Below are 12159 nucleotides of genomic sequence, written 5' to 3' on the forward strand. Positions count from 1 at the left end.
ATGACAAGAGCATTCTCGACAGGAAAGTAGCGAGCGCAGCATTTTCAAGAAAGGAAACGCAGCAAGACAGATGACGACTATCCTTGTGTGGCAAATATACACCTCAAAGCGTGTATATTTAAGAGTGCACTCTAAAAAAAAAGTTTACACCCTTTGGGGCTGATCTTGCCCCCAAACAATAATCGTCACCTGCCTTTCTTGCGTTTGCTCTCTTGAAAACTCAGCGCTCAGAACTTTCCTGTCGAAAATGCTGTGTCAAGCCGATAACGCGCAAGCCGTCCGTGACTAGGAGGTACCGCGCTCGCAGCGTTAAAGAAAGGAAATGCGGGCAAGACAGATGACGATTATTGTTGTGTGGCCAATATGCACCTCAAGGGGCGGACATGTGTTTAAGAGTGTAGGCAGTTTTAGTTGGGCGTCCGCAACCACCCACGTACGCTGCGCGCGAGGTTGTGCACGCGTAGCGCAGCGCGCGATACGGGAATAGTTGGGCGGACGCAAAAGTGGAGAAGGGGATTGCTGACTTGCACGTGTAGGAACCAGTAGTGTGCTACTCAGTGCCACCATATCCCACCTTCTGAAACTGTGTAGCCAATATCAGAAGTCAAATCCCAAGCCGGAGTCATATCTTCAGCAAGAGCGATATCGAAAAATGCGCTCTCTTGGACACGCGAGAACACGCGAGAATGTCCCGCAAAGCCAGTTGAGCCCGCAGTACACGCTACGCAGCTTTTGAAAAGTTGCCGGCGCACGTAAGATACCGTCCGTGCTCCTGCGTACTGCGCATGTACATGTACACTGACGCCTCCGCGGGTTTTCTGCGTAGACAGAGCTGCTGCAGACGCCCAACTAAAACTGTCTATTAACTACCGTAACGCAATTCACGCCCCTAGCAGAGCCCCATTAGTGACGCGAATGATTACGGCCCACTTGTCGGCCGAGCATGAAGCAATGAGGTAGTTGGGTATTGATAAGGACGCTCGCTTCGTCATCGCCCGACGATGACGGGCGAAATTGGTGTTTGACATCAACTCGGTATGCGGTCTATCGTTCGCCATGACTGCAAAGTGCCGCTGCGCAAAAACTTACGTTTGAAAGATTGTGCTTCTTCCTGAGAGTCCTCGTTTGAAACAAGTGGAGATGGAGGAATTGCCGTGTGCTCCGCCAGAATCTTTACAGCCTTTGCGTGCAGCGATGGGTCTCGCTTTTCGCCATTCAAGACTTCGCTTGTCGCCTTTGTGCCTTCTTCATCCTTAGCACTGTCGTTCACCGCTGGCAGCCTCTGGGCTCCAGTTGGCGCGTCCACGTCAGGAAAAGACTCTTCGAGGTTTTCGACTACTTGCTTCCCCGCAAGTAACGCCTTTAGTGTGCTGAAGTTACTGCCGGCTGACTCGAAGCCTGTCTGAACACTCCTCTTTGCTGCTGTGCTCCTGGAGCTCTTCTGAGCCATCGTGTAGGAGACGTCATCTGTTACAGGATGAGAGCGCCTCTTATCGGAAACCAGATCTCCTTGTCGCGATTTCTTGCCTCCCTTTTCGTCTTCGTCTCGCACCTTCGTGATCACAGACGTTATTCGCGTGCCCTCGTCCCGAAGTGCCGTTGTTTTGGCATTTCCCACTGCTCGTGGTTCCTTTGTTAATTTCTTTGTAGGCATAGTTTCCCCCGCATCATTGGCCATCTTTAACCACGTAGTAACCGGTGCTGCGGCGCCGTTCATGTTTTCAGAGTGTGTTTTCAGCTTTTCCAAATCTGCATCGCTTGTTTTATTTGGAAATACAGGCGGCTGCTCACTCGACTCTGTCTCACTGTGCTCAAGAACCTTCTGCTCAGACGACGAAAATCTGGTGCCTCGCAAGCTGTCGTTCACCGACTCGTCGTGTCGCACATCAGGGGCGCAGCACGTTGACCTGCGCTTCAGTTTTTCTCTCCAGGATGGGACAACAGTACCGCCACGCTGATTGCCTTGCCCTGTATATTTAGAAGCAGCGCTATCCTTGGTGCTGTTGACAAGCTGTGGCACTTCTTGAACTGTAAAGCTATTCGGTGGTCGTTCCAAAACTCTTTTAGCCTTGCTGGGCGTTGCCTCCGTTTTGGCTGGACTATCAAGCAACAAAGAGGCAGGTTTAGCGACATCAGGAGGAGACAGTGAAGTCATGGCTGTGAAGTATGGCGTGTCAGTTATGGCGCTCAATCCATTTTCTCCTGCGGTCGCAAACTTTGTTTGCGTTTGGTCATAATTAGCTTGGTTTGATTTCTGTACGGATAGGCTTCTTGGCGCACAGAGTGGTTTGGCAGTTGGAGATAGGCTGGATCGCTTTAAAGGGATAGGCTGGACGCTTCTGTCATGCTGTTCAGCTGGTGTCGCCACTGACCATTCATTTATTGGACCTTCTAATCCGCTTACAGCATCTTTCGTCATCAGTGATGTCGATTTTCTCGGAATTACAGCGTCCATTTGTTCTTTAGCTCTTCTCCTGAACAAGGGGGGATTTGTCACGCCGGTCTTCTTTAGCAGCGTTTTTTCGCTACTCTTAGCCTCCAACGAAGTGTCAAGCGTTCTTTTTTCAACAAGATCCATCCGGTCATTGAGTTCTGTGCGCCAAGGGCTTTTCATATCTTCTAGAGGCAAAGAAGGTTGCACTCTTGGTGAAACATCTTTTCTTTGGACTGGTACCGGTAGTCTAGAAGCAGCGTCGTTGGAGTGATTCGCCTGATGGACATTGCGACGTAGCCTCCGTGTGGACCTCGGATTCGGTATGGCAGACGTCATTCGCCTCTTGCCATGCTGGGCTTCCTCGGGGCATCTCATGTGCTGCTGCTGTGCCACCCTTGAATTGCTATCAGGTGCGTCGTAATCGGGAGCTGTGCATTGCTGCCACCTGTCATCCCTTGATCTCCGGCTCGAATCTCTGTGCTGCTCAGCAACGTTCGAGGTGCCCTCGTATTGCAGCCGCGTCTCTCGAGTCTTAATGCCCCCATTTCCATTGCGACGCATTGCATGAGGCCTCCGAGCGTCGTCGATTATTCTGGAGAACTGTGAGTGCTCCATCGCCGAGCTTCGTCGTTCGCCCGAGTTCATCGTGTGGCTGCTGGGTGAGCTCGACGTCGTGAAGGAACTCTCGGGATCCTCGACCTTAGGAGCAGAGCCTGAGCTACCACGACTTCTCTCTTCCGCTCCTCCACTGTACCTCGTGCTCTGATGCGCAGGTCCTGAACCGGAGGCCCGCCGGAAATACCGGCCACACTTCGGCGGCGCGTGCCCTCGACCCGTCCATGGTCGCGTTCGTGGAAAGTCCATCAACACTTCCGAGGTCGGCAGTTCGTGAGAGAGTGAGAAGAGACGAAAAGCAGGAACGTTCTTGCAAGGCTTGGTTGCTTCGTGAGGCTTACTTGCTTGCTTTATCCTTCTCTTGTGGCGCTTACCCTTGATGCGGCTATCCAGCTGACGTTCTTCTTCTTTTCCTTTCTTTAGCTTTGTTCCTGCTTAGAGCATGGCGCCCACCCACTACGGGAGATCGGCCAAGAAACTGGCGGGTATGTGAAGGTGTGGCAAGAAAAATTTGAAGAGAGCATACCAATAAGAGATAGCTTTCACTCGTCTTCTTTACCTTCTCTCATAACCAGGAATTTCGGACATTTCCTCTGCGCCCATCTGTCGAGCTTCACCACAATGCAACAGCGTAACTCAATGGGCATCATTTTTAAACGTGATATTTCAAAAGCCTGCCCGAATTTCAACAACTTTCAGTTAGGAACGTCGAGACGGTGCACCCTTCTAATAACATGTGTATTTACAGCACTTATTCGTAACTTTCCTGCTGCGTTATAGTGATGTTTTAATTTTTACCAAAAGAGAGAAATTTTAATGGCAGAAAGGTGGAGAGGTCGGCCTGAGTGAAGTGGCAGTAGTGGTAATCTTCACTAAAGCACTTCTATAATGCAGCAAAGGCGTTCCGACTAAATGCCATAAACACGCATGTTAATACTTGAAGAAAAGAGCGCTACGAAGACGTGAACTAAAAGAGGAACATGTACGATGGACAAGGCGCTACTTCCGACTAAATTCTTTTTGAATAAACAGGATTTTATATAGATACAACCTAGAATAGCACCACCGTGACATCACGACCTCCCTATCTCATTAGAAAAGCTATCTCTTTTTCGGTAAGCGTCACTGACGGGCAGCTTATGCACGTGCCCTCCGCCTTTGCAATGTAGAAAGCTTCTCATATTTCCCGTTCCAGTCTATCTCTAGAACGTGCCAGAAACCTCGTGTCACGAAGATACGGGTGGAAATTGGGACATTTACAGTGTTCAGCCAGATTGTCCCCCGCATTGTTATTTACGGCCCAATTGTGCTCACGCGCCCTTTCATTGAAACGCCGTCCGGTTTGACCAATATAAACCTGTTGACAACTTAGGGGTATCTCATATACGACATTAGTTTTGCAAGCCGTGTACTGCGCTGCATGTTTCTTAGAGCATGGTTCGGGTTTTGCTTTTGCCAGCATAGGGCATATCTTGGCCAACTTACACGGCGCACTGAAGAAAAGATTAACACGGTGCCTTTGCGCAACCTTCTTGAGGTTGTGGGACACCCTGTGCCAATAAGGAATCACGTGTAATCTCTTCCTATCAACTGGCGTTTCTTTCCTGGACCTCAATCTAACTCTGATGAACACGCATGTGATGAACACGCATGTTCGAATACCAGCCGAAGTTGAACAAGCAGCTAATTTTATACGACAGTGCCCACTCCAAGCTAGTAAAAAGAGCTGTTGCAATGACTTGTCTAAAGGAAGCTTTAAATGAATCTTCCATCCACAAAGTAGAAAGCAGCTATAATAATCAGGTTCCAAGGCTACGCCTTGCCGGTTTCCCTTCACATTTGGTTTCTAGCGTCAGCGATAAGCTTCTTAATCAAAAGATCAAACAGGCAAGAGAGGGCATTTACTCAGAAAAGCCAGTTGATAAAGTTGTACACTTCAACTAGGTAAGTCTAGTCGACTTAGCTATGGAGAGTCTGAGAGAGCTGAAGTCTGCGCTTATATTTTTAATTCCACCACACGCATGGCGAAGCACGAGGAATATGCGTACATCATAAAAAATATAAAGTCAGGAATCGCTTATCTATGCAACACATTGTTTTCTTCTGGTATCGCATAATTTATAATTATCATTTCACTATTTCAATTATTGCTCTTTTTCAAGTTCTTCCTGTAGATAATGTAATTATCATTCGCCCCCAAACCCTCCTCCCCTTCCTACGCCTGTACCAACAACCCTATAACCACTCGCTTCTTGACCTCCCTGCCTTTCTCAGCTCTTTTATCTCTCTCTAAACGTTCCGAGTTAGTGGGTGAACGCGACTGTTCAAAACACGACAGTGCGGCGTGTATCATTAAAACACTGGGAGCACATGTGGCAGTGCAACTGCGTCGGCGAGCAAGGTAAGCTGAGCGAGGCAGCAGCACCACTGAGCGGTGACGGTTGTCACCTTCGAATAAGCGCCAGCGCCACGCATTGGAAACGCCGTTGCCTGTAGACGCCGACTGGGTTAGTTAGACCAGCGCCTCCCAGGCGTAAGAAATCGTTTCCTCCGACGGTCAGCCCAGCTAACTCTTCTTAGCGAGACCGGCTCCCCAACGCGGCACGGAAACTTCGTAGAAAGAGATACCACGCCCGCTCTGGCCTTCATTAAAGGACGACTGTCAGCGTAATGAGTTAACACGCACGATACCTTAACGAGTGACCACACTGTCATACAGATATTTCTGCATATCAGAGGATTCCCAAAGCGTCAGCGCAAGCATTGCATCACGGATTGGAATGAGTTACGCAAGACACATGTAGGAGACTTCCAAAACATGCACCTGAGAGATTGGGTAGAGATGGTCAGGCAACGAATCCAGACACACACGAAGGAGATAATAGAGAAGTGGGAGCAACCAAGTACGGACAAGCATCTTCTTGATCTCTGGGAGGCACGACATGCCCTCATCAAGAGATGGAAAAGAAATAAGCTCAATCGCAAACTACGATCACGCATCAGCACGCTCAACGAGCAGATCGTTCTATCGTCCACTACGCTGAACATCTGACTCGGCAGCAGTGGTACGATACGTGCAACAAGCTCAACGACGCACGGAATATGAGCCCCACGTGGAATCTCATCCGATAACTCATTGACCCAACCCACACAAAGACAGAAACGTCCCATAAGCTCCGGAAGCTGCTAGAAACATTTGAGCATACCGACGAACTATTCAACATTGCGGATCCAGCACAACCACAGTATGCTGACTACAAAACACAGAGCCAGAAACTGAGGGTCCCATCGGCCCAATCACATTAGCGAAATTACAGCGTGCCTTAGCAGAAGCAAAGCCGAATAAAGCACCAGGATCAGACCAAGTTAAGACAACACAGATCCGCAACCTTACAGAAGCCGATCATGCATTCTTACTTCAGCAAATTAATAATGCGTGGGACACGGGAAGCTTGCCAGAAAAATTGAAGACAGCCAGCATCATTTTTATTCCGAAGCCTGGCAGGCCATAGTGAATGTGCGTCCAATATGGCTAACATCCTGCGTCGGTAAGCTGATGGAGCGTATCGTGGTTAACAGACTTCTTGGTCACCTTGAGAAATCCCAACACCTACCCCATAATTTGATTGGATACAGACATCACTTATCTGCTCAACACGTTCTGCTGCAGTTACAGGAAGAAATCACGAAGGAAACATGCAGCGCTCAGCTTAAAGCTATTCTTGCCATCGACCTCAAGAAAGCTTTTGACTATGCTAACCACGATGCTATGCTGCAAGAGCTCGAAGCTACTGGCTGTAGAACCAAGCTTTATAATTATATCAGGGACTTTTTACGGAGTCGCACGTATACGCTACGAGTAGGCGACATCACCTCACAACGGTATCCCCATCCGCAGAGAGGTATCACGCAGGGTTCAGTGATCTCGACCACACTCTTTAATCATGCCATGTGCGCAGTCCATAGAGCGCTACGAGACATCCGCGACATCAAATATGCGATATACGCAGATGATATCGCCATCTGGATCAACACGGGTTCGCCAGGACACATCCAAGAAACTCTCCAACAGGCTATGAACAGGGTGCATGAGGGCGCTCAAACTATTGGCCTAGGATGTGTGCCAGAAAAATCTGAGTTGCTACTGATCTATCACAAAACATGGCGACCGCCCGCCATACAAATTGTAAGCGAAGGCGTGCCGATTTCCCAACCAAAATGTATTAAGATACTCGTTCTCCATATCCAGAAAGATAGAGGTCCCGCTGCGACGGTGCAGCACCTGCTCAGGCAAGGAGAACAGGTGCTGCACATGATGCGTAGAGTCTCCAGTGGCTCACTGGAGTGAAGGAGGCGGATATGCTTCAACTACAAAACGCACCAATTATGTCGAGCCTGCGTTATCACCTGCCGTATACCAATCTCCGACAGCAAGATATGAATCACCTTGATGCGCTCATCCGGAAGGCGACAAAGCTGGCGATCGGCATTCCGTTTAGTGCCAGCACTAAGCGCCTCCTTGACATCGGTTGCCCTAACACGGTGGCGGAACTAGTCAGCATTCATCGTCGTCAGCAAGAACTACATTTGCAGCGGATGTGTTAAGGCACACACATCCTCCATAGCATCAGTCATCATCCAGAAGCTGCGCCTACTGTGGACACGCGCCCACTACCCCCGAAACAACACGAACTCCTAACCATAGCTCCGCTGCCACGCCACAGGAATCCAGAACGAGGCCAGGAGAGGCGATGCCAGCGAGTTGCCTACTTCAAGAGGTACACCGCAAGACACCCTGAGGGCATCTACTTCTACACTGATGCTATCGTTGGTGCACGGGGCTCCGCTATAGCAGTCGTGAATAACGACCTCCAAACTGTACATACGGAGGCACTCCCAGAGACAGATCCGACCTTAGCGGAGCTGACAACCATGGCAATCGCGACCAAACACATGCCCCCTAGTATCTGAGCCTACCCAAGAATCATGTTTACCTACTCCATGGAAATTGTTGCACAAAGATCTCCCGGCCGACATTTCGACACCTATTTAAGAGCACCTTCAGGGTTCTTTAGAAATCATCTGGATACCTGGTCATGACGGGCTGCCGGGAAATGAAAGAGCTAATCAGCTCGCCTGCGAGACTTTGAACCAGGCACCCTACATTCCGCGACCAGCCCAGACGAAAACGTCGGCTCCCCTGCTTCTGCGGCCTTATCAAGAGGCAAAACGCAAGTTCCCCAAGCTCAGCAAAAGCTCATCCATGAGCACGGTGTACTGATTCGTCAGGCCCAGACTGAAACATTCCATACGCCAGCGCGAATGCACCTCCTCCACGGCCTCTTACCTGAAGATCCCCCTACCCTGCCAATACTGTGGCGAACGCCCGAACACATCCCGTATCCTCTGGTCCTGTGGACCACCACCACCTCTTCTGCCTGCCCTACAAATCTTTCTCTTAAACCCCATGCCGGATGGCTGTCAGAAGCAACTAGCGCCGACGATCAATGGTACTTTGCGGCGTTTATCAGTGTTGCACTAAAGAATGCCACAAGCGAGGCTCTGTACTGAGGACCTTTCCACCGCATCACCCAACATGAAAATAAAGTTTTTTTTCTCTCCCTCTCCGACGGTCACGTCACCACCAAAGTGCACGCTTCTCGCAGTCAGCGATATTCCGCGGCGGCTTTCTTGTTTGAGCCGTGTGCGATCATGCTCTTTTTTACGTGCTGTTACTTTTTCTTTTCTACGTGGACAGACTAGACTAATACTCGTTATGAATTGAACAGGACTATAGCTGTAAATCTTATCGTGGCTGCGTGTACTTCCGAGCGCAATTCGCCTAACAAGCGCGAAATAACGTAAACATTTAATCTCCGTTGTTGACTAACAACAAGGCTGGATTTTTATTTATTGCTTAAGAAGTCAACGCACTGCAGCAAAACGTGACTCGAAGTCGTCTGAAAATTCATCATCGGGTGGAATCTTGCGGCTGATGAACTTCTTGAAATTCCGAGCACATATACCTTAGAAAACATGCAACTATTAGTCGGGCGTTTTATCACCATCTATGCTGCAGTCGCGGAAATTTCGTTCAGAGAAACATGGCTTGCGGTACATATCACGACATTACTCGGAGTCAATTATGAACACTCGTTTTCTCTGCGTAAATTACGCTGCAGTGGAATAGCAAAAATTGCTCCTTTTACGTCGGGAGTACAAGATTGACTAAAGTGACGCCTTCAGCATTCTGGCGATATTTTTGTTTATTCGCCCTGATGAAAGCCTAGCGTTCATTGTTCAGCTAAACTCAAGCTATAAGTATATACTTCAAGCCATTATACCGCCACGGCCGCTCGATCCAAAAGCACCTTGCTTTGCATCGAGCGGCCGTGATACCGCTTTCCACAATCGACAAAAAACAGTGCGCAGTTCTCAGTAACGTATTTTGGAACGCTGCAGTCAAGCAGTCGTAAACTGCCGAGAAATGCTGACGAGGGTGTGGTTCGCGGACAGCAGCATTATCTTTTTTTTTAATAATTAGTGCTTTACCTATCGGAGTGGCATTCCTTCCAAGTATTTCCCGTAAGAACTTGTGACGGCGGCTTGCTTCCTTCGGGAAGGAGAACACGGGCAGCTGTGGCAGTACTTTGCGCGTGCGCACAACACTTCAATAAACACGCCCTCTCTCTCTGTCTCTCTCTCTCTCTCCCTCCCTCCCTCTCTCTCTCTCTCTCTCTCTCTCGGTTCACATAGTAGCACAACCACAGAGTAACCGCAAGATCGAGCGCACAGATCACACGCCGAGGTTCACTCGGACACGAACACCAAAAACACGTGTTCACAACCGGCGACTCGTCGCCTACTGCAGGCGGACTACGAGAAGTGACGCGGAAATCAAGCAAGCTTTCAGTTATATCAAGGATGTCGTAGTTAGACTGAAAGACACTTTCAAGCACTGCTATTTTTACTACCCTTTATAGGTGTCCATCTGCCGGCCATGCTGTGTACGAAATTATTCAGTGATAAAAGAAATAATATCTAAACGTTCGTATTGCAACAAATGTAAGTCATTAAGAGCACAATTCTTTTAATGAAGTAAAGCCTTCTAAGCTTGCTATGCCTGCTTTCTTAATCATTAGGTAGGCACAGATCGGCAAAGCATTGCCATCTCTCGGCTTTGTGTGATGATGATGATCGCGTGACGTACGTACATGGGGCAGATTTTTGGGAGAGCCCGGCATAACACATTTCCGAGCTAAAAAGCAGGGTAAGCAAAAGCATGATGGTGATCTTCAATGTTGCAGAATGCTGCTGTTTGCTTCGTAAGTTCAGAGCCTAAGTAATCTCTAAAATATTTATCTATTTATTTATTCATTTATTTATTTATTTATTTATTTATTTATTTATTTATTTATTTATTTTCGCCTTACGTTCCACCGGTACCTACCATAGCCTACCATAGCCCATAGAATGTGGGTTTAACGTTCCGAAACTGGCGCAACGAACTGTGAAGTGCAGCTTAGTGGAAGCTCTTGATTACCATCGGTCCTTTAGCATGCACCAAAATCACGGTACACATTTTCTTTTTTTTTGCATTCCACCCCTATCCAGCACTGAAACCCACTTTCTGGAAAATGTCGATAATTTGCTCAATGGCTTATATGCGGGAACCTACCATATGTCTGGGTGGTTGCCCTCGCAAGATCTGCAAGTGTCGACTACCTGTTGCCTAAAACGAGGACGAGGAGGAGGGTGCTGTTGATACTCTAGCCTTGCGACATTCAACTATAAAACTCCGTCTGAGTAACACTTTCAGTACTAGCTGAAAAAAGCTAACGCCCAATGGTATGTCATTCGCCCCATCATATGCTAGAAGAGCTGAGCGAGGCAGAACGTGCCAACGCCCGCAACGAGCCCGAACAGGACGCTGGCCTACAGCTTGCGAGCCGTCGGCGCACATTGCCGCGCCGCCCCACTCACAACGGCCTGGGATTATTCTTCCCAGCTTTACCATTCACAAGCAAAGCCCTCATCATTTAAGAGCTTCGGAAGGAGCGGAGACACGACCATCGTCGATTGCAAGTGTGACCTCGCGTTAGAGCATCACCCAGTTTACGGAGCACCTCGACAATCTATAGTGGCTGAACGAGAGCTCTGCGCTGTTAGTGATTCCAGGTGCCGCACTTTGTACGGGCTCATTTCATCTGATTTTGGTCATTTGTTATCGTCATTGGCAGCGACTGGCTCCTCACCTCCTTTTGTAGAACCCTTTCACAAAAATAAGCGCAACAAGCTTGTCCCTCTATTAGACTGTAACAGCGTTGGAGTTCCTAGCGCACGCTTAAATTCACAGATGTAAACACTCGGGCTTGCTCTCATGCCATTTTCAATATCTGGGGCAAGTACACGAGTGAACAAGAAAGCAGCGAATTCTTCCTCGTCTGTTATTTCCTTCGGTTGCTGCAGTACAAGGACGCCCATAGTTAAAAGATGATGAAGCAGTCTCCTTTTCATCCCTTCTTGTATACGAAATGACGCAAGGAGAGGAAATGAAGGACAAACGAATGTCCTTGCTTTCTTGCCGCTGCCTTATGGTACATAGCGCAATAATAAAGTATGTATCTTAATAATTAGCATTCATGTAGCGTTCTATTCTTCTTTTGTTGTAAATACTACATTATGTATAGCCAAACTGTACAACGCAGATATTTGCATGATAATTATTTAGTTGGTTTTGCTGTAAATAATGCAGCAATAAGAAAATATGATCTACCTACGTGATCTGCCTACACAACTGCTACATGAAACCAAAAAAAAATGAATATTCGACAGAGACACTTAAGACTGCATATGCGTGGGATTGCGAAAGCATTATAGTCCCTTTGGTGAAACGTTTTCGACGTGCATTAAAGTTATTTCTAATGAAACGAAAATTAGACATCCACCCGTTCGTAGCAATTGCTACAAAGAAAAGCCATACGGGTTGATCGAAAGAAAAGCCTCGCAGTCGAAGAAAAATTCGTCGCTGGTCCGGGACTCGAACCCGGGACCACCGCCTTTCCGGGGCAGCCGCTTTATAATTACCCCTTTATAATTACCTATCTCCA

The sequence above is a fragment of the Dermacentor andersoni genome, chromosome 10, assembly GCF_023375885.2.
Source record: "Dermacentor andersoni chromosome 10, qqDerAnde1_hic_scaffold, whole genome shotgun sequence".
In the NCBI taxonomy this organism is placed as follows: Eukaryota; Metazoa; Arthropoda; class Arachnida; order Ixodida; family Ixodidae; genus Dermacentor; species Dermacentor andersoni.